The sequence below is a fragment of the Halictus rubicundus genome, chromosome 10 (assembly GCF_050948215.1).
Source record: "Halictus rubicundus isolate RS-2024b chromosome 10, iyHalRubi1_principal, whole genome shotgun sequence".
Classification (NCBI taxonomy): Eukaryota; Metazoa; Arthropoda; class Insecta; order Hymenoptera; family Halictidae; genus Halictus; species Halictus rubicundus.
This window is the reverse complement of record NC_135158.1, coordinates 11,127,510-11,150,183: the sequence shown is the minus strand read 5'-3', so window position 1 is coordinate 11,150,183 and position 22,674 is coordinate 11,127,510. Positions and strand designations below refer to the sequence as shown.

Below are 22,674 nucleotides of genomic sequence, written 5' to 3'. Positions count from 1 at the left end.
AGGTACCGGTTATTTCAAAGAGATTAGATTCTTGTTTTATTTCTGCCAGTAAATTATGTGATTTTCCTTTCTAGTTCTAATTCTGTATAATGGGGTACCTTGCACCCCAAATATAGCCTACCTCCATAGATTCGCCCTTATCTTCTTCCGTCACCTGTCACAGATACCTTACCTACCTGCGTGCCAAAGAACTCCTTTCCCCTAGTCATCATTAGGGTGGCTAGTCCAATTTGGTATTAACTGATTGAGAGATCTTCTTCCAGTTTTCTTGTTGTATATTTCTAAGCTTTTCTATTTTATTTGTTAGAGTGATATAAATTTGTATAACTTCTCTTGAGAAATTTTTTCTTGAGCTTAATAAAAATAAAAAAATTGTACACGACCAAAATCTTAATAGAGATTAATTAATAGCAAGTTTTAAGTTTTCGAAGAATATAAAATTCATTGTTAGTCATCATTGATTTTTGAGTCTCTTAACTTAACTCGATGCAAGTATACAAAATTAATGTAATAGAAATAATGTTTTCAATTTGCAAATTCCTTAGTTGTTAGATTCAGGCGACAAAGGTTTGCATTGTTGAATATTTACAAAAAGGGTTTGCAGATTTTTGAAATTTGTTGTAAATAAATTTTAATAATTTGTTGTATTAATCAAGTTCATTTAAGCACTTATTTATATTTAAGTATTATATTAAAATTCATGACACATTCTGATCAGAAACTATTCAAAAACAATTGATTGCTTGAAATGTGCACTAGTTTTTCAGTTACATTACACATGAATCTTGCACAACAAAAATACGTTAATGTATTTTCCTTTTTTGTTTTTAAACAAGAAGATTATTTAACCTCTGTCCAGATGTAGCCTTCTCACAACTACAGATGCCCTTATTCACTTACCTGAAACAAAAAATCGAAACATTTGGTTAACATAATTTTCTATCTTAATAATTTCTTACTGTAAGTTTTATTTATGTAAAAATTACATTCGATTCATAAAGATGAGGCACATATTATTACAACAAAATGATTACAGCATCTTTTCAAATTTCCTGGTTTAGTTGTAATAAACATGCTTGTTGTTATAAAATTCGAATAAAACAAGTTATTCAACCATCAGTTCACGAAGCAATACACTACGTGGATAGAGTCAAAAATATGGTTTAGGATTTATAGAATTCAGGGTATGATGTAGATGTAACGGAAAGGATTAGCAGAACAGATAGCATCGGAATTAGTTTACTAATTAGGTCATTACTCCAACATGTGTCACACTAATTCCCTTTTCAGAAACATACTCTTGTCGGATTTGGCCAATCACAATTGCATTAATAGAATTTCTTCCGCCACTCTACACGAAGAGTGGGAAAAATTAATTACCAAACTACCAATTTTTATATAACTGTATCTAACACAAATCTTTAAAAAAATCAATAGAATATAAAAATACGAAGGTATTACAATGCTAGAATTATTAATACGTGAAATAATACTTGTTTTGCAGTTCATGATATACATTGTACATACTCATACACTGAGCAAGTAGAATAGTAAGACTTTGGTCAGACAAATCCATACAGTTACGTGTCCAGATACTCGTGAACGAGAATGCATATGAACGTTACCGAACAGATTTCCGCAGCACGATCACGCATTCGCCGTTGAGGTGCAAAGAATTCTCTTGAATTAATATAGCCGAGCACGGGCGAATTACTTGATAAAATTCGTTACAGTATATGTACGTGACTGACTCGCAAGCAACGGCGCGGCTCGGCGGCGGCGGCGGCGGCGGAGGGCTTCTCGCTCGAATAGTATCCAAGAAATCAGCGCGGCGCACTACTCTCGTAATATCGGAGCCCCATTAGACGCAACTCGGTTCCTGAATTGGGTTTCGAAAGACGTCACTTTACGGAGGAAGCGCGACGCTATTACAGGCACAGCTAGTTACTACGATAGTTCAAGGAAGGAGGAAACTAAGAAGGGGTGAGACTCGGGAAGAAGGAGAGGAATGAGGGTATGGTGGAGCGTAATTTCGAGGCATCTTGGTACTCCCTGTCGCCTTGCGGAGGGAACCAGTAGCGTAGGTAACCCCCCGGAATACGGGAAAGATGACAGCGAGAGCGAGCGAGAGAGTATCGGAGTTACAGGGGGTTGACGAAGGGAGAGAGTAAAATAGGGAGGGGGGAGAGCGAGAGAGACGAAGAAGAAGAGAGCTCAGTACCTCATCGACGCTCTCTCTCCCGATTTCTCTCACACTTACCCTCATGAGCGTGGTAACGTCTCGATGGTGCAACTTCTCCAACGACGGGGTATCTCTCCGGCGCGGCGTCGAGTACGGAACAAGTTTCGCGGCGAGAGTGCACACTCCACCTAAATTAACTCGCTTACTTTGGACTTGATTGCATATCCTTATGGCTCAGCGCCTGCGTCCCCTGCCGTCGATCGACTGTCTCTTCTTACCCTCGTTTAAATCACGCAAAGAGCAGTAATTATTAACGAACACCGCGTTTTCATTAATTCGACGTGAACGACGTCGTATTACCTTATTATGCTTTCGAGGAAATTGCCTGTTCCCAGCAGAACCTTTCCTGATTATTCTATTTCCAAATTATCATTCCGGCAACCCTCGCCCTTTTCAACCCTTTTTCAACAATTTTCTATGTCCTTGGAAAATTTCACTTACTTGTCTTTTCGGTAACAATTTCTAAAAATGCAACTGTCAGCTCGAAAACGAGCAGCTGAAAATTAACTAACGCATTCGAACAATACACTTTTCAAATAACGGAAATCTCTTCCCTAAATACTTATGTTATCGTCAGTATTTCCGAGATTAATTTACAAAACTGCGATCATATAGATTCTCCAATCCTCCGTTAAGGGTTGTATCAAAGTCTAAATAAAATGAAAATCGTATTGCATTGCATTGAACGTCATATACTCGGAGTTAATAATTGTAGCTAGCTCTGAACACTCAAAGCGCAGTTTAGCCGTAGAATTCGCAGGGAGTTAGTTACGCTGTGGTCTTGAGAGCAGCTTTAAGATGACGTTCACAATATCAAATTTCAATAGTGCCCACTGTCCCTTTATGCGGAGATATGTGGGTGGTGCGGGTTCTAATCTTGGATATAGCTGGTTGGTCCCTTCGGTTCCTTAGATCTCATCATCCAATCCTTCCACAGGATTCGCATAATACGTCAACGTTTGCGAGTGTCGAGTGTCGGTATTCGTCTGTCGGCAAGCTAGGCGTAGCCTACAATGGTCCGCAGACGTTACCAGTTTGACTTTCACCGACATTGCCGACTCCTGCCGCCGTCACCGTGAATATCCTACAACTTTCTATTGAAATCTCCGGCGGGTAGGAATAACGGTTCCGTGGTTGGTGGCGTTCCTGCCGAAGAGGGTAGAGAGGATAGAGGGGGCTAGAGGAGGCTGGGTCTACGACAACACGGAAGATTGAAATCAACCGTAACAGTACTACTCGCCATTTAGGTTATTGCGTTTTTTACGCACTACTTCACAAAATTAAAGAAATACTGTAACTTCTTCTAAATGAAATCTTTCGCAACAATTTAGCGAGTACCCGATGTAAGTATTACTTTTACGTTCCTAGAGACTCTCTTCTACAGAATTCAGAACACAAACATAGTACATTTCTACAGTCACTACAAAACATGGCAAGGGGAAATATACTTCAAAAACCAAGAGAGATGTTCGGTTCACTTCCCCGTGTCATAAAGAAAGAGAAATATGTTTTAAGTGATTCGATTACGCTGTGCACAAACACGCGTAGTAAAGTTCCAGCGTTCTTCCGGTTTCCTGTCGCGGGAAAACCGAAAAACTGGAAAACGTCAAGCTCTCGCTTCGTATTCCAGACAAACGTCCGTCCCCGTCTGATGTCTCGAGAGAAGTAATTAAGTCGCGGAGTTCGTTTCGTGCGTCGCAGGTAGTAAGTAACGCCAAAGTTAGATACTGAAAGGCTTCCAGTAAATCAAAGGATCAAGTCTCACGGGTGCGGAACGAAAGGAAACATGATACTTTAGAAATTCACGAGAAGATCGTATCTCTTGCAAGGAGAAAGGCACATCGGTCGAGGAAGGAAAGAAAGGGTGGTGGCGGCGGACAGGGGGTTGGAGGGAGGGAGAGGAGGAGGAGGAGGGGGGTGTGGGAGTCGGGTTTAGTGAACTAATCAAGGATTTCTCGCCTTGAGCCGCAGAACAGGAGATCGTTTCCTTTTAGGTGACGATGATGAGAGGACGGATGAAAGAATGAGACAAAAAAGGACGGCCACGTGCATGTCTCTCTCTTACGAAGATCCTGGTCAAGTTGGTCTAATGAACAGTTTTGTAACACGAGCCTTGAGATTAATTGATGTTCGCTCGACTTCTTAACTATCTGTCTAATTATGCACTGATGTCGACGCTTTCTATAAAATGTTAAAAATTTTGTTATTTTATACATTTTGGGACAAACAGAACTTTGAATCAGGAGAGTACTAAAAATGTCTTACAATTAATTAGAGCACATTTTGAATACTTAAAACAGTGGATTCAATTTGAAGTTCTCAATGACAGAAGTGGTATCTAAATATTATTTCGAACTAACACGTCGAAGAACATTTCTAACACCGCGCTGACCACTCATATTTTTCGAGAAATTGCTGATTCACGATGGGATAAATCAAAGTGTCCCGTTTCACTGAATGGAATGTCAGCAACCCACGTTCCCGGATGATGGCGATACGTCGTCCTAAGGAGGGTATTCTACTCGTTAGTGTCAACCCGTATATAATATCGGATATCGATCAATTGTTTCATCCTATTGCTCGCGGGGGTTTGTTTTTCACCTGTATTTTTCGCTGTTTGATTCTATTAATGCTAAAAATAGAGCACCTACAAGAAAACATTTTTATAACGACTATATTGGTTAGAATACCTGTGTTTGCAAACAGGGCTAAGGGTAGTAAATACTTAATTTTATTGAATTAGTTTAATTAGTAATCTTCTGTTCAATACTTCTGCTGAAATTCTCAATTATAATATTTCATATAGTTTATTCGATAAAATGGATGACATGATATTATATTGATCAATAAAGCTAGCACAGAATAAATCGGCTCTTTCATTTATTTTCTATAAACTCTGTGAACCTGTGGGGTGTTTTTTGACTGGCTGTATGTGAACAGAAATTTTGTTAAAACTGAAGATAACTATTTATTTCGAGTCCCGGTTTATTGTATTCGATTAGAATGGGAATTTCCTGTTAGAAATCGGGACTGCCCCCAGTCATCCAGGAATAATGAAATAATGCCAGCAATATTAAAGAGATAAAGTTAAAAAGAATTCGGGAGGCAGTTGCGGGGATAGAAGGGGAGAGAATAAAAGAAGGGATGAGAGCACGATTTAGGTTGGAGATTCGAGGGTGCCGAACGACGAATGGATGAAGCCCGCGGAACCAGAAGCCCGATGCACCCGTCGGGTAATTCTACCCGCTCGAGTACCTACCACACTCGCGTATACACGAACCTCGGTAGGCATGCACGGTTGCGAGGGAAAGGATGCTGCTTTGATAGCCGCGGGGGAAGTAGATTGGTAAGGTTGATGCGCTAGATAGAGTTCATTGGCTCAGCTCTAGATCAAGAGGGTTTACGTTCAGGCATAAAAAAGGGGGGGCGGACTGCTTTGGAATTGGTCGAACGCGTTCAGGCCGGCGATTCCACGCCGGAAATAGGACTACTGTCTTGAAAATGACAGTAAAACATCCACTTTTACTGGTTTTTTGCCCCGATCGCGTTGCACACGTTGCGCCCATTAATTTGTATCTCTTTATACCGTGGACTGTAACGTTTGATTCCCGTTTCCCGCGATTTATCCGAATCCGTGTTTACAGGAAACGGAGATCAACAAGCGTGAAACGCGAACTTTTACTATTTGCAAAAATACATTTCGGTTCTCTGATACTCCTAAATGGGATTGGTGTTTTCACGAATGTGCAGAATTGCGGGATTACCGGGAAAGTATGATTCCTTGTCCAATATCGAGTGCAAAATGTGAACAGAAGTTTCTATGGTATGAAATTCCAGTACTTAATATTGTATCGAAGTGTCATATTATTGAGTACGATTCAGCTGATAAACATATCGATTGTCTACCAAACTTATTATAACTAGATCGCGAATTTTATGCATTTGTGACAAAAATAAGTAGGTAAAGTACAATATTAAAATGATTATGAGAAGAAATATATACATATTGAAACATGGATATAAATGAACCGTGTGTACAGTAATTTTGATTATGTTTTTTCAATTAATTCCTAAATTATGAGTGTCTTGCTTTTCACCGCAATTTCGAATATTTTTATACCGATTGGTGTTTATTCGTGTCGTTATAATATGATTGATAGTGGAAGTAATTTTGCCATTCGTAGAACTTTTCAATAAATTATGCGGTGTCGTGGTCGTCCCTCGGATTACGTCATCAGTTTTACATCCCGACAGTTCGCATCGCGGTTTTCGTTACTTTTTCCATTAGCCCATAATATTTTATTCGATTCCCTGACAGGATAACGTCTTGTTTATGTAAACGTGACTCAGCGTCCTCGGGCGTCGAGGCAATTTTTGCACGAAGTGTCCGACGACGTCGCGCGTCGCGCCCAACGCAAAAGAAACATAATTGTGACCTTCCCTTTTTCATCCGTTGACAGTGGGGGCGGGAGAGGAGAGTGTGAGTTACCTGTGACACCGATTGCGAGTGTGTCGCGTGTCTCAGCGCCCCCAGCGATATCATCACTGAATAAACATGACATTATTAAGCGGACCGCTGCCCGGCAAACACTCGCGAATTAACATACAAATTGAGCAGCGAGAGCGTTCAGCTTCGAGACGCTGATTGTGAGAAGAGAAACATACTCGTGTGTCCACTATGATATTTCGATTTAGACGTTACATGTGGCGGACGCGTTACAGACGACCGACTCAATGATGCAAATGTCTTTTACCGAATATCTACGAGCTTTCCGAGTCTCTTCGAGCTGGTATTTGAAAGTTTGTACAAAAATTCAATAAAAACACGATTTTCGGTTCTTATAAAGTTACTTCTCGTGTCGTTTTTACGTTCGTTCGAAATCTAATGAATATGTTTGATTTGTAAGTACATTGTGCATGTTCCTTACTTTTATTTAGCAACGATATTAACGAGTAGCTGTCAATTAGAGCTGAAAAATGGTTTAAAGTAAAAGTTATGATCAAAGTTATGAAGACTACTGAAATACAAGAAACACAATGAAACACCGACCCCAGCGAAAAACCACTGTTCCATGAAACGAAATATTTCGACTTCATTTAATTTCTCCAATCAATTATTTAGCAGCGTGGCAGAAACTTTCTCCAATATAAATATTGACGAACCTTGTTGAACAAACTCCCTGACACACGCTCGACAGATGACGCGAATAGAAGGGAAGAGTCATTTTCGCAGTTGGTATTGGTCGGGCCGTAGGGAGGGTGCCGGGGAATTATATTTTTCTATAGAAAAATAATTCGTCCCTGGGCGGAGGTCGGCCGGTACCGTTTTCATCCTGGTAGCGTTTCGCGCTCGTTGTTCCCTCGCGAATAGCTAATGAAATTAATTTTTTTTTCATCAACCTCTATGAAAAAGTGGAACAACGCGCGCGCATCTTCTCCGGTACAGGCCCGCGTGTTATAACGGCGCACGATGAAGCGTGACCTTAAGTCCGCCCCTTTCCATTTTCTCTTTTCCCCGCAGTGAGAGGGAGAGAGAGAGAGGGAGAGAGAGAGAGAGAGAGGGGGGAGAGAGGACATCGTTGGATCATTTCTCGGAGCGAAATGCATCGACAGGATCCTCCGTGTTGGCCGCCCTCTATCGCGCTGCATACAAATGATGAATTACGAATATCGATCCTGAGCGGGGAGGGGAACGAGGAACCGACAGAGACCGAAAGCTGGGGTGGAAACCCGGCACACAGAGAGAAAGAGAGATCAAGAGAGAGCGAGAGAGGACAGCAGAGGAGAGAGAGGGGGGATGGCTACATAGAAGGGAAGGCAGGAAAATTATTCGCGTCACGCCAGGCGCAAAAAGCGAATTTACGAATGAGATGTGCCGGCGCTGCGACGCCGATGCGGCCGGTTGGTCCCAGCCTTGATTTCGACCAAGTTTAATTGAGTGTAGCACTCTTCCGCTGGGAAAACGACACCACGGCCAGTTCCGAACTTCAACGAGAACTTTGTCGCAGAATACAGACGTTATGGAGGTCCCGTATACCATGAGTCGGCGCGAGGAAAGTTGTAGAAGTACTGGTTCGACGTTCCAATGAGGGAGAGAGAGAGAGAGAGAGAGATATGCCTTTTTTTATGAGTGGACGTTTTTATTATTACTACATCGAACGAACACTTTTCCCAACTTTCGGCCCTTTTTTTCTGGACGAGGAATTAAGATCGATGGTGTAACGCTTCGTTTATATGGGACAGTTACGATTCGGACGAGGAGGAAAGTTCTCCTTTCGAATTTTCCCGGAACTCTACGGTGTAGTCAATTTTCTAGATGCGGAGAAATAATATAATAAGTCGTTAATTTCTATAAGCTGACGAGAATGTTACTTTTCTGTTCCCAATCTCTTTAGAAAATGATTAACAGCAAAGTAGCTGTAAGGTTATTAAAACAGCTTCAATGCCATGCCAAACCAAATATTCTTATTTCACAGGAACTTCTTAAATTCGTAATACAATTGGAACGAATCTACGTGAAAAAATAGGTCAGAATAGTGGAGTGACATTTTTTCATATTTTCAAAGTTCATTTTCAAAGTCAGTCACTTAATGTACGTATAAGAAAAGATAAGCAACGATCGAACGTTCTAACTCGAGTTCAAATTTTCAATTTAAAATGCAATTTAATCTTTCGTTAATCCATCTGTAATCTTGCTTTTAACTTTTAATGGAACGGCTTTTACTATTTTCGTACGTAATCCGGCAGTGCACTCGCGACTCGCAAACGAAGAATTCAACGTCGAAGAAACAAATGGAAATTCCGTTGCAGAATTTTTTGCCAAGCCGCACTTTGAAACAGACGAACAGAGATTCGAGGGGTAGCGCGGTACACAAAGATGGAGTGGAAGTAGCCGCCATCAGCGCGATAATGCGTGGTGAATCCAGGAACCAGCGGACCATGGAAAACGTATGAAGTTTCCGGCGTCGTGGTATGGCTGGCTGGTTTCCCCGGTTCGAATGCTGGAATTTTAACACTTCGGTCATGACGGTCACCGTCGTATCCACTCTATAAGAGATTATATCGATCCCTCTTAAATCATTACTGCACATAACACTCGCGAATTTATTCCATTTCATGGTGCATTTTCACCGCGTTTATTCGAGAAATATGTCTGCCGTTATATCAAACGAGGGTGGTGCGGAATTGTCAAAACCTGAGTAGACACTAAAATCCTAAGGAACTATAAAAAGTACATTTCCTTCAAATATAAAGGGAAAGTTTTAAAAAACTGCAGATGAAGAAGAGGGCACGCGGAGCGAAGAATTGGATGTCCTTGACGTCGAATGATCGCAACTTCGACACAAATGCTTGAAATACTAAAATTCAAACCGTACTTTTTCAAAAAATAGTTTTCACACTACTTTATACAATTCTTTCGATGATAGTACATTAGTAAAATAATTATTAAGAGATATCGTGGATAAAAGCATGCAAGTTTGATATCAAACAATTTTTAACTAACGTCTCAAAAAAGAACCAAATCGTATGGTCCAATAGTAAAAAAGTTGTCCGAGTATTGCTGTGATTCAGTGTACATAAAAATCGAGGTGGTTGGGGATATTCTCGTTACCGGCGTTTTCCAGTTTCCGCGTGATCGAAGTCAGACGCGATCTCATTTCCTTGCTGTCGTTGTTTACGAGTCCATTATCGGCAGGCAGACAAACGAGCTGCGTTGTATCTAATTTCTAGGTGGCGAGCGAAAAGGAAACGTTTTCGTTTCGACACCCCTTCAAGAGCCTGCCCGCATTCTCTGACAGCCGTCGGCGCGCTAATGAAAGTACGATTGTTAAAGCTCAAGGGCCGTGAGCTTTCTGAGCTTCTTCGTTGGGCTCTCGTAAAGTACTCCCCATGAGACGTTGAGAATTGAAGAGAGCGGCGCGAAAAGGGACCGAAGGAGTAAAAAGAAAAGGGGGCGTGCGCATGAACGCGAAGAGAAAGGAAAGGAATGGTTTTTACGCGTGAGCACGGAAACGAAATGGGCTCTCGCCGGAAGATCGTTACAGCTGAATCGTCTCCGGAGGCGCCGATGCCGATGAGCGGATTCGCCGTTTGCTTAAACGTAACTGATTATTTTCATCGCATCGGCTCGAGCTATAACCGGTTTCCCGGGTACCTCTCGTGCGAGAAGATCGCCCAGCCGGGATAATATTAATGGTTCTTAATGCAGCTAATGTTTCATAAAAGTGGTACGAACCTCCCTCGAATCCATTGTGTAATTCATGAGGGGAATCGACGAATTTATGCAGTTAGCTCGTTTCATATCTTATTATGCTCGATCGCTGAATATTGTCAGTTACCCGAACGAACGAAATTACGTGCCCCGTTTTCAGGCCGAAATTTCAAAGTATTATTAAGTCTGCCAACACACATAGAACGATTTACTGAACTCGATAACCTGAAATCGATTCGGCACTGTTGCGAACGTGTCGCTGTACGGAATATTGGTAACTCGCTTTTAACCGATATATCCTATACTGTTTTAAAGATCATAACATTATTAACTACTGAGTAAAGTAATATGGGTTGATAGAAGGGTGGGTTAAAATATTGAATTACACATCGAAAGATTATCAGACGAGATTTCTAAAATGACATTTCGTTCCCCAATTTCGCGGTGGTTTTGTAATTCAGAATCGATTCCGTGCAATTCTCCAACTTCTTTGGAGTCGTCGAAATATTTGCGGCTCGCGGGATCTTCGCAGAATGTAAAGTACGCCTACCGACTTGAAAAAGGGGTAGGGCAAGATAGGTGGCGAGTCAAGGTAGTCGTCGGCTCGTTAAGGACGAGGTTAGGAAGTGGTGCGCGGCATGCAGATCAGCTCATCGAGCACCCCCGCCTGGATTCGCTCTAGGCAGCCGGTCTGAAAAACTTGGTCGTTCCTTTCTGGCCGGAGTTAAATATTAACTGCTCGAAAAGCGGTGGTGCGAAATTGAAAGGCTTGAGCCGTGGAAAGGCTAAATGGAGAATCCTCGGGAATGGAGGGCCGAGGAAAAGGAAATCGTTGGCTGGCGATCGCGTAGAAAAGGGAGAAAGAGGCAGAATGGAGCCAAATCGAGAGATGAATTCAGAGGAAGAAAGAAGGTTGAAGATGAGAAAAGTCGACAGTGAAGTCTATACCGTTAGGAGGGACTTAATTAATCCGCCGAACCTCGTCCGGAAAGATGGTTTCTTCTCCTGATGGAAAGGTTGCACCATGTACTCCGGGACTTCATATCGAATCAGGCGAGTTCCTCAACTCGATAAATAATATATCGAGTTACTGCTGGCAACTGTTTAGACCCTACCCGATGTTGCTTTCAAATATGAATCTCCCAAATGTACTTCGATTATTAATTAAACGGTATCTTCAATGCACTGCATCTCAACCACCAGTGCATCATCAATTCAGTTAGGGGAACTAATTCTTACCAGAAATCGTATCTGAACGCGAATGGTGATGTATGTTGCTCAAAGCAATTGTAGAATTAAGTTGGACAACCTGTACACCTACAAATTTTGTTGCAGTATTCTCAAAAATTGTTGACACGTAGTAGTCACGCAGTAGAATGATCCGGAAAATCAGAGATTGTTTAATCCAATTTCGAAAAAGTTATTCCAACTTGAAGGGTGCATGGTGCTGGTACTTTTGGTAAGTACAAGCCTGACCTAAAATATCTGTCCGTTGTTACCGGTCGACCGGATCGTTAAAAGTTAATCTCGAGGTAGACTTTGGTTTTGTTTATCCGCTTAATCGATCAGGACGGTATCCATTTGGTTATTCGACGGGTTAAAGAATCCACGGTTTCAGCAGCGGCGACGGTGCGGGAGGACGCCGAGTGATTAATGACCGCGGGAGTCGCATGGTGGGTCTGGTGATGCCGTCCCGTAGGTTTTCGCGGGGAGATGTCTCTACGTTGATTCCATGTTTCTACCTCCCTGGGTCTGACTTTCGAACGAGACGGAGCGAGATGAGCGGCAGCCTGACGGGAAAGGCAGGGGCTGCAGGATGGTTACAGAGAGGCGGAGGACGAAAAAAAGAAGCCACGCTTTACTTCCCGCTCACGAGTGAACGGAAGAGACGATCGTAGAGTACGAGGTCGAGTACAAATTGTCTTGAGGGGACAGGGCTGGGAATCAATCTACTTCTTGCCCTTCGTCTCCCCTGCCCCTCCCCCTCTCCCTCTTTTTATCCACCATCTTTTCTTCCTTATTTCTTTTCGACTCTCTCTCTCTCTCCCTCTCCCTCTCTTTCTTCATCTCGTATCTCCTCCTCCCTCTATCTCGATTTCTCTCTCCCTTTCTCTCTCATTCCGTTGCCCTATTACTCGCTTTTCTTTATTTCAAACTTTGCCAGACGTCAGCCAGTGATCGGATGAACTCATTGTACAATGGGAAAAAAACTTTGGGAAATTTAGGTTTGAAGTGACGAATAGCCCCTCGGTCTTGTCGAGAAGTCGAATGGTTCCGACAGGGCGGGCTCGGCTTTTAGAGCTAAATAAAAAGAGGCGATTCCGTCGAGCTCGCTCGGCTAAGGAAGTCTCCGCTGGTCTTCTAACAAGAAAATTAAAGTAGTGACACCGTACTACGTGAAACGCTCTAATTGAAACTTCATGCCCGGCGCTACGTTGGCTGATCGTACCGAGCCGCGTAAATCCAAAAATTGAAACACTGTTCAATATTACAACAGATTGATTGCTCACATTTCAAAAGTATTTTATCACTTGAAATGCTCTAAATGCAAATTCTCGATTGGTTCATGGCATCACGTTTGCCAGTGATTCTCTGGACGTTAAAACTTGGTGTAAAATTTAGCACTATCTGCTGTTCGTTACATTACCAATCAATGCGTGCTGTGACACTTGTGCTCTTAATTTGAAATACACACTTGGCATTTCCATTCGCCCGGTACAGTTATACTTGGATAACAGACTACTATGCCTCATGTATCTTTCCTCATTTTTCATTACACCGGCCGTTTCTATTGGGTTTCACGCGGATGTGGAACAATAAAAAGATGTAAGTAATGGCGTACAGCACACAATAAACTAGCAGGACATTCCGATACCTCTATCACTTGACCGGGTACAAAACTGCGTTCTAAAAACTTTAACAGAGAGGCTCTCAGAGTCCGTCATTTACAACGTATTAGAAATACAATATTTCTGTCGCGTGGAATATTTAGAACAAATTATTCATCGTAATTTTAAGCAATGCATATTTAAAATCGATATTGAAAAATGATCTATAAACTGTTAAAGACATTCCAAAAGAACGTATCAGAACATAGATAACATAGATATTGTTTCTAAAACGGTTACAGAAACTAAATTGTATGTACAAATAAATGGATTAACCCTTAGAACTCGAATGGCGACTGTAAGGCGCCACTAATAATTGTTGTATCATTGTTCAAAATATTTTTTACATTATTAAATTTATTTATACTTAATAAATTACTAAACATTTTAGTATTGTACGAGTAAATTGCACCGTTTTCGTATGTATAATATGAAAATAAATATATAGAAGGGAAATATTCTAGGCCGGAAGAAATGTTTCGTTTTGGAGTTAAAATAGCTTCAAGTGCAAAGGGTTAACATATAAAATAGTTTGCAAAATAATTTTTACTCCTGAGCTGCTGGAAGAGACATAAATATCGTATTGAAATTATAATAATGGAACAACATAAAAAATGCGAACCGTGGGCGATACATCAGTTAGAGTATAACGTATGGTATTATAATATGCAGCGAACCATGTACTTATCAATCACTTAATGTTCGTATTTCTCGATTCAGAATGCAAACGAAGAGGTCATGCACCGTTACACTTACATATATCACGATCATGGCTGCCTTATTGCTGTACCATATCTGAAACAACTGTGAAAATATCGATGTCGATGCATGGAAATGCAGGGATCTTTGGAAATGTTGATCGGAAACAAGATTCTTCCCCCCTCACGGTTTCTCCCGTTTATGTTCCATGTCGAATACGAGCAGTTTGAAGATATGCGACATAGAGGTATCGGATTTCAAATATCGTGCGGCGTGAATCAGGAAATTCTTATTCTGGGATATTCCTGGTTACACGATGTAGCTTAACAACTTTTCCACTTATATATATTTATGTTTTTTGCCATAGTTGATACGATTTGAGATCTTAAAAGTGATAACATTTCGTTCTTTGTATGCCTTGTTTAGAAGTACGTTTTCAAGGTCATGTTCAATTGTTTTATGTAAAATGTTGCGATAGAAAATAATATGAAATAGTAAGAATTCAACGAGCTCCAAAACAAGCTTTCAGACAGAAAGTAATTTTTACAAATCGAATTGAAAAGTTATTTAAAAAATAGAAGACAGTAAAAATGAAATGTTGTCACCTTGAACGTCCTACGAAATTGCATTATCGCGTTAGCTGGACCACTTCTCTATATAACCCAGCGGGCGGTCGAAGATCATTTATCTGCCAATTGTATGCAGTAACTAATAATTGTTATTATCCCCGGGCAGCATTTCTATCAGCATTTGGAGGCACGGCAGGTCACGGAACGTAAGTTCGAACTGTCCACTACGAGGGCTGTATCCTGATTCACATTAGTACGTATGCGGGCGCATTGTGAATAAAACAGAGTCAGGAATGGGCAGCTAGTATGATTATAATGCAGTGGCCGTAGCGTACGAGTCGAAAGGGTCTGCACTCCCTTTTCTCTGTTCTCGTTTCGCCAGGAACCTAGATTCTGGATACAGTGTACCGAGTCCATTATAGAGATTGTGGTCGAGACCTCGCAGTCAGGGACCCGCCACCAAGTTTTTCATCCCTACTTCTTCTTCCCCTTCTTCTTCTTCTTCGTCTTCTTCGCGGGTGAAACTGAGTATTTTTATCCCTCCTTCGAACAGCGTCGCCTAGCTCGTTTCTACTTCGTTTTCTTCATAGTATCCTACATCACGTCCTCGCGTAAAGCATATTTTACGCTCGGAGGGGTGGATGGGGGAGGGGGAGGAAGAAGTGGAGGGCTAGCCCCCGATGGTAACAGCGTAATAAGAACACGGTCCGGAGATGACTGGTGTCACGGGCAAAAGAAAAATATTCTTTCCTATTAGCAATGGGACCGACTTAACCGTGAGAGGATGGAAGTCGAGGACAAGCCGTCGCGTAAATTAGAGCGGCGGCGGAAAGAAACGAATTCTCCCAGCGGACAGAATTATTCTCAGTAATATATTTCTCACCGTGGTGTTCCGCTCGTTTCTTCGCGCGGCTCCAAAGGGATGACGCAAATTGTGATTACTGTACTGCCCGCGCAATTGTAACTTCTATTAAACGTTGCATTACACGCTGCTGTTAATATTTTTCCTTCTCCGGTCCGACCAACACTAATCAAGAAAGAAATTTCTCGGGGGAGAAGCCGACGCCGCTTTGGGGAAACGGGGCCGAGATAGGGTAGTAGAGCAAAATGGGGTTAGTGTTCATTTCTTACGAAAATATCGTCCTCTTTCTGAAGACTGCGACGTCTCGGAAAGTTTCCTGAAGTCCCAACGATTTCACTCAGCTTGCGCAACGTCTATTACCTATTTTTCTGTGTCTCATGCTCAAGATTGCAAGCTTCATTTTTTGACTGTAGCGGATAAGCTCACAATACACGAATTTTTAAATGCTACTATTACTCGGCTAGTCTCTGGGAGAATATTAGTTTGTAGTCGCTCAATAAAGTAACTGAGCAATAGAAAGAAGAAATTAGTGTGGATCATTTTTCACTAGAAAATGAATAAATACTTTTTAACCCTGTCAGAGAAAGTTATCGAAAAGATTCTATGGGTTCCCTCAATTTTACATATTAAGACAACAAACTCCGTTTTATTTATAATTATACAATTACAATTCTAAATCAAAGAAATAGATTTGAAACGTTTAAAGAACGTGCGAGGGTTAATATTCTCTAAACTCTTTAGAGGTTAACTCAGGGGTGCAACCCTTTGATGGAAAAGAAGAATAATTCGTAAAACTAAATTATTTATTTTCACCATGAGGATTTAAATGCACAGTCCTGATATCATTGTGAACGGTGCAAAACGTATACTGAAAATTATTCTTTTTGCATTTAAAGTAGAACGTAGATTATAAAAGTTATGAAAAATGGTACTTGATAAGTAGAATTTGATAGAGTGATTCTTCCCGAGATTGCTCGTCTGGTCGGCTGTTGATACAAAGAGAAAGGCTCGCATGAAATTGAAGGTACGTCGGTAAAGCTTTATGATTACGCCCTTGAAACACACTAACGCACCCGTTACGAAAGCATTGGCTTTTTCGTAAATAGCTTAGTGTCGTTCGGGTGCATTCTTTCCTCGGCGGAAATACAATGCCAGAATCTCGTTTGCCATGTTCTCGGGTAACGGTTCTTCTCGGGAGCAGCTACAGCGATGATGTCGTGCGAGAAAACGAAATAATAAGACGTCTAATGGCGTCTGGAATTGCGGACATTCAGGCAGCGATTGGATGCAGTTCCGGCGCAGCAATTCTACCCAAGCAGTTTCGTCGCATACCTCCGACCAACGAACACATCTACCCGTTTGCCTTTGACTCCGTCTGCCTCCTATTACGGGACGCCAACGGAAATGACTTCTTAATCGATATTCGTTGATCCTTTTCGTGATCGGATACTGATTCTTTTGACAACGAAGCTGTAATAACGTTTGTAACGACCTTCGAATAGGAAGACTCGACGACTCGAAATCGAATTACCGTTCCTGTTCGTTCGGTCCCAGAGTTATCTTGCAATTTTACACGGTTGTCTTGTTTTGAAATTATGATCAATCATGTATAAATACTGGGTTCTCAAAAATATCATTTTTATTTGTATGTATACTTAATTTTGGATCAGCTTCCACTAGAGATTTTAGGGTGTCATTATCAAATTCAACTGGTCGTCCACTTCGAGGCCTGTCAGAGAGATCATAATCACCAGCAACAAACCTTCTGAACCAATGTTGACACTTGTTGACCTTCAATACATCTCCATAAACATCGGAGATTTTCTTTGTTGTTACCGTTACATTAAATCCCGCATGAAAATGAAAAAGTATGCAATGACGAATATGATCCTCGGAAGGTACGGACGCTCCCATTTTATTACAGGGTTGTAAAAAAAATTGTACTTGTTAGAATATTTTGAACACAGGCTGCTTTACCGAAAACTGTAAAAGAATACGTGTTTCCTCTTCAACGATCGGTACAGAACTAAAGGCAAAACAAATTCTTTGCAAATAATTGATTACTTATGGGTGCCCCTAATAAAAAGAGACCCTAACGTCGATACGTTCGAGTCATCTGTAACAGTCTAGTCGGAAAACGCTCGAGAAGGAAGCTCAGAGTACCCTAATTGAGAATAATTTTCCTTTCATCTTCGCTGCACATTTATACCGGGGCCGGGAACCGTGTCCGTGGACGCTAATTGAATTATACATCGAATCGGCAAGATGAAAATTTTGCTTTATACCTCTCCGACGATAGTGCACTCATAATTATGGGAGCTTGTTATTCACTGATTATATCTAGTCGACCGTGGAGCCAAACGAGTTTCTTGGTCCCCGGGCAGCCTAACAGAGGGCCGAGCCGCCCGCTAAGTACTCAAACGGAAGAAATTACTCGTCGTTAACGTCCATGCGTTCGCGAAAGCGACAAAGAAAACCGACGTAAATAAAGATTCCACTTTCTGATGTTGTTCACTCAATTTCACAGTTGTCGTTCCGGGATGGTGTTCCTTGTAAGAGGAGGGTGTCTATAAAGGAGACTCGCCGTCAAAGATCGTCGCGGCGCGCGGGGTAGCAACATGCTTTCTGCGAAGTATTCCGGGCCCTTTCTGCCCCGTAGGAATTCTTCGAAACCCTTCCCACCTGGAGCACGGTGAATCTTTAAGCAAGCCAAAGAGAAATTATTCGCGCTTGATAGGAGCCTCTTTGATAGACATTGCGAGGCATCGAGAATTCGGCCGTTGCTACTTTCGCGAATATTCTCTCGGAACAATATCTTCGAGCTCTGGCCCTAGCCCTGGCGATCGAGGAGGACATTTTTAAAACGGAAAAACCGGAGACAGGGTTACCGGAGAAGATTTTCGAGGAAAAATCGGCAACCCGACGACGTAACCTCGCACCTGTTCTTTCGTTGGCCGAACAATGGATAGTCCGCCGGTATCCACGGGATTAAATATCATAATTAATTTCGTCACACTACGTGGGCCACTGTGTGTGTATATGTGTGTGTGTGTGTGGAAGAATCGTCACCTTGGAGACACCCGCTATCACCATCAACCTTTGCACCTTCCCCCGTCTCTGCATTTTCTCACGGCTCGGCGCTCAGCTCGTTACGGGGATCAAATGCGAGTAGACAGAGTGTCTTCTATTGTGTACACGCTCAACAAACCTTCATTATTAACCTCGATCACGATTCTTCCTCTCACCTACCAGTCCCGGCGGCTGTCTCCGTCTCCACCCCCGCCGCGCGCGCTCTTTCATCTCGTTTTCTCGTTTCCTGGGCCGGATCGAGCCCCGTTGAAATGCTCGGGAAGCTGCTCCGCGTCTAGTGGAAAACCTTTTATTCAACATGCAACGTCGTCGTCGTCGTCGTCGTCGTCGTCGTCGTCGTCGTCGTGAGCGAACGAAACGCGTAGAGCTGTCTTCAGACCGACGACGAGAACTCCGAGGAAGTTGTTTACTCGAAAGGAGAAAAATGACTGTTGCCGGACGTCTCGGTGATAAATATACCCGTGGATGTTCTCGCACTTGTTAACTACGCTTAATAGAGCGATAAGGCGGATCTCCGTACAGACGTCGCAAACATACCGATGATATCCGAAATCAGTGATTTGATAATTTCCATCGTGTACTATCATGAACCATATTCTTTCATTTACAAATATTCTGATTGTAAAAATGCATTTATAGGAAATAAACTTAACACATTTATTCCTTGGAACATCTATTGTGGTAAAAGCTGCTAAAAATCTGGCTCAATATATTCCTGACATTTCTATAAAATAATCCAAACTGGCCACTTTTAGTGGTTCGTAAACCCAGTGTTAAAATGGTACGGTCACCAGAAAGATTTTTGTTGAGCTAGATTGTCGATCGGTCACACAGTGCGACAAGGCGAACAACAGTTGTTTGGAATAAATTTCGGCGGTGCTCCGGTCTCGATTGGGCGGCCTGCCGGGAATTAGACGGTTTTTATCCGGGTTTGCTCGACGGTACGCAAAATGATATTTGCGCAAGGAAACGGAAAACAAATCAAATTAACGGGCGCGCGCACGGATTCCGACGAATATCGGTAGACCGAGTCGATTCGGGCAATATCCGGCGCCACGAAGCACCACGAACGAAATTTACTTCCTTTGATAGACACCGGGACCGTAGTTACGGCGTAGGCATTGTCGGGTGTAAACCTTCTGCTCTCTGATCGGCACTCTGAGGGTACGTAGGTACACATTAATTAGGCTTAGGCTCGTAAGGTAGGTTTAATTACTTTCGCCAGATCAGAGCCGAACGGAATTTGGCTCGGCAGATGCAACCAGCGAGACGAATGAAGAAAGAGGGAGAACCGGGGCGAAACAGGGATCGACGACTTTGATCGAATGTACCGAAACTATGTAGAATTGTTTAAACGATTTAACCGGGAACTTGAAATCGCGATATCTTTGTCAAAGCGAATATACTTGATGTATTTATCGGAGAATTTATCAGAGCATTGTCAGAGGAAAATCATTTTTCCTGATGAATTCAGCAAAGGGAATATTTAATCTAGGAACGTTTACTTTGGGAACGAATCCAATTAACTTTGTTAGTATATAGCGTTTGATCTAACGAGATTATTTGAAAAGAAGATTTTAAGTATTGCGAACATTCATTAGCGAGTCATTTTTAATGAGATAAATTATTTTAAAACTACGGAAACGTTTCTAAAAACTTTCGTAATGACATTGCGAAATAGTAAATGTTCTATATGGTTGAAAAAGGTTTTATCCTCTTCTATTCAGGAAAAATACGTAGCCAGGCGAATTATTTCTGCTTTTGAAAATTGCTGATTAATAATACTTATTAGCATTTATAGACCACCAAATGATTTCCGATTCGCTACATTAGGATATGAAAGTTTTCCTTTCTCATCAGTGACAATAAAACTTTCGGCCAGAAACTATCATTCGAAAATGTGAATGAGAGAGTTCTCTTCAGCTTACCCTTGCTCATATCGATAGATTACTATTTTCTTCATTCTCTTCAAAACGTTTTAAGCAGAATTTCTCTCTACGATCGTACAGATCTGGGAAACCAACTTTAAAATTGATTTCAATCACGAACTTCCGATTCCTCGAAACTTGAACTTCAAAAATTGCTGGAGTTTAAATTACTAACTGTAAAAGTTCTAAATTCGTGAGAAGTCTAATAATATCCCTCTCATCAACGAACTGACATCCTAGGAAAACATTTAAGATCTCGAACTATTTTTTAAACAGCTTCCCTGGTGAAAATAAGACGGTGAAATACAATTGTTAGAATTAGAGTGCGATATCTCCAACAGAGACAATTTTTATTTCGCACAAAGACCGTCAGTCTAGTAATTACTGGATTGGATGGATGTGGCAGCATGGAAGAGCTGATCGGAAAGAGACAGAACGTGGCAAACTAGTGGAGAGATGGGATAATGGCACGGTTAGGGATATGAATCGCATGAGCGACTGAGCCATTGTAAACACGAGTGTAACAGGGACTCATCCCCAGTGACCTGGCCCTTCTAGTTCGCAGCTAACCGGCCAGGCGGGAGCTCTCCCTCGCAGGTGCGGAGGAAGCTAGCGGGAATCGTCGGTGTCGGTATCGCCGGCTCTTCGGTTAGCTACTGCTGCTGGTGAGGATGGTGTAGCTCTTCGTACTCCGAACCCTTCACCTCGAATTCGCATGTGCCGCTCTCGGTGTGGAAGAGATAGAGAGTGAGAGCCCGTACATTGTAATCGCGTCGCGTTAGTTACCTACACTTCGACAACCACTGTAATTTGCGTACATTGATTAAATTGACAAGTGGAATGAGAAACGCATGACTGGGGGATTGAAAGAGATAGGTACGGAGAGAGAAATTGTAAAGGGAAGGGGTTGGTACAGAAGGAGAGACAGAGACAGAGAGATGGAGAGAGAGAGAGAGGTGTTGAAAAGGGGAGAAAGGGGAGAAGCAGCGGGGAAGGATAAAAAAGGGAGAGAGAAGCAGATCCGAAAGAGAGAGAGAGAGAGAGAGAGAGAAGTGGGGGGATAACGGAGGGAGTAGAGAACGGGTTTAAAGGTTCGCTCGATACTCCAGGGTCCTGTATCAAATTAAAACTTGCCAATCAAACGCAATATCGCTGCAGCTTGATAGTAACTTTAATTAAAATTGCAACTGATGAAGACCTGTTAAGATGCGAATATTCCACCTATAATAACAATCAGGGATATTGGATTTACTGCTCGGTGAAGGAGCTTCTATTAATTAGTATTAGAGTTCGTAGGCATACGAGGATTATTATTACCGTTACCGGAAGGGGGAAGGCGAACGGAGCGAGAAGCGTGTGAGCAGGTACAGTTTTGAACGTTCGCCGCGCTGTCGACGGTATCTCTCCTCGGAAAATCTCGAAGGAAAAAGTTCCATCGTCGGGGCAACATCGGCTGCATTGTATCGCGATGACGCGGATACTCTCGGTATATATCAAAGGCGATCGGTCGTACGTCGTCGAGGTTTTTGGTTGCATGAAAATTTCATGCAAACGGCAAAGCGCGCCGCGCCACGTCGCGCCGCGCCGCATCGCGCAGTATCAGCCGGAGCTGAAGCGTATTTTATCGCGGCATTTCGAAACCGGTTAAGGGCACCGTGACGAGAAAATGGCATACACGTCGCAGTTCGGTAGGTGGCGTTACTTTTATGGATGAACGTAAACCATGCGCCGCATACTCGTTCGTGTTAAGAGAATAAAGAAGCGATGGGCGTGGTCCTGATGCGGTTCAAAGCTGCGCGCACGATGCAGGTAATACCGGTCGTAAAATGCTTTTGCTGACAGGACATGCTTATGACGGAAAAAAGTGGCCATAGATGCAAAGGAACGTGTTTAGGGGTGAGGCGGGCGGGATGGAGGAGGGGAGAGGAGCCGTTGGGAAAACCGGGAGGCATGTGTCCGACGTTACATTTCACGCAGCTTACGCCACGCGTCTTCGAGGAAACAAATACCAGGGGGCATTATCACGCACGTACGATTCACACCCTTCGCCTTTTCGGGCCATATGCTCCGCTGACAACCCCGGATAACCAAATCTGAGATGCGATCTTGCTGTTTCTGCCTGTTTCAACGTTGTTATTCACGCTTCGAAATCGTATGCTACATTGCAACTCTTTACGCTTTCAA

The 22,674-nt window shown here is 42.3% G+C and overlaps 1 protein-coding gene and 1 long non-coding RNA gene across 15 annotated transcripts in view; both read right to left on the bottom strand.

Moving 5' to 3' along the window:
* Window positions 1-22,674, bottom strand: part of Bru3 (CUGBP Elav-like family member bruno 3) — a 781,126-nt gene that overhangs the window by 175,939 nt on the left and 582,513 nt on the right. The gene's annotated exons all lie outside the window — the stretch shown is intronic.
* LOC143357808 (uncharacterized) lies at window positions 849-2,537 on the bottom strand. The gene is made up of 3 exons (XR_013082883.1): window positions 2,261-2,537; window positions 1,748-1,879; window positions 849-900 (listed from the first exon to the last, which is right to left on the bottom strand). It is a non-coding gene; the product is annotated as an uncharacterized LOC143357808 (long non-coding RNA).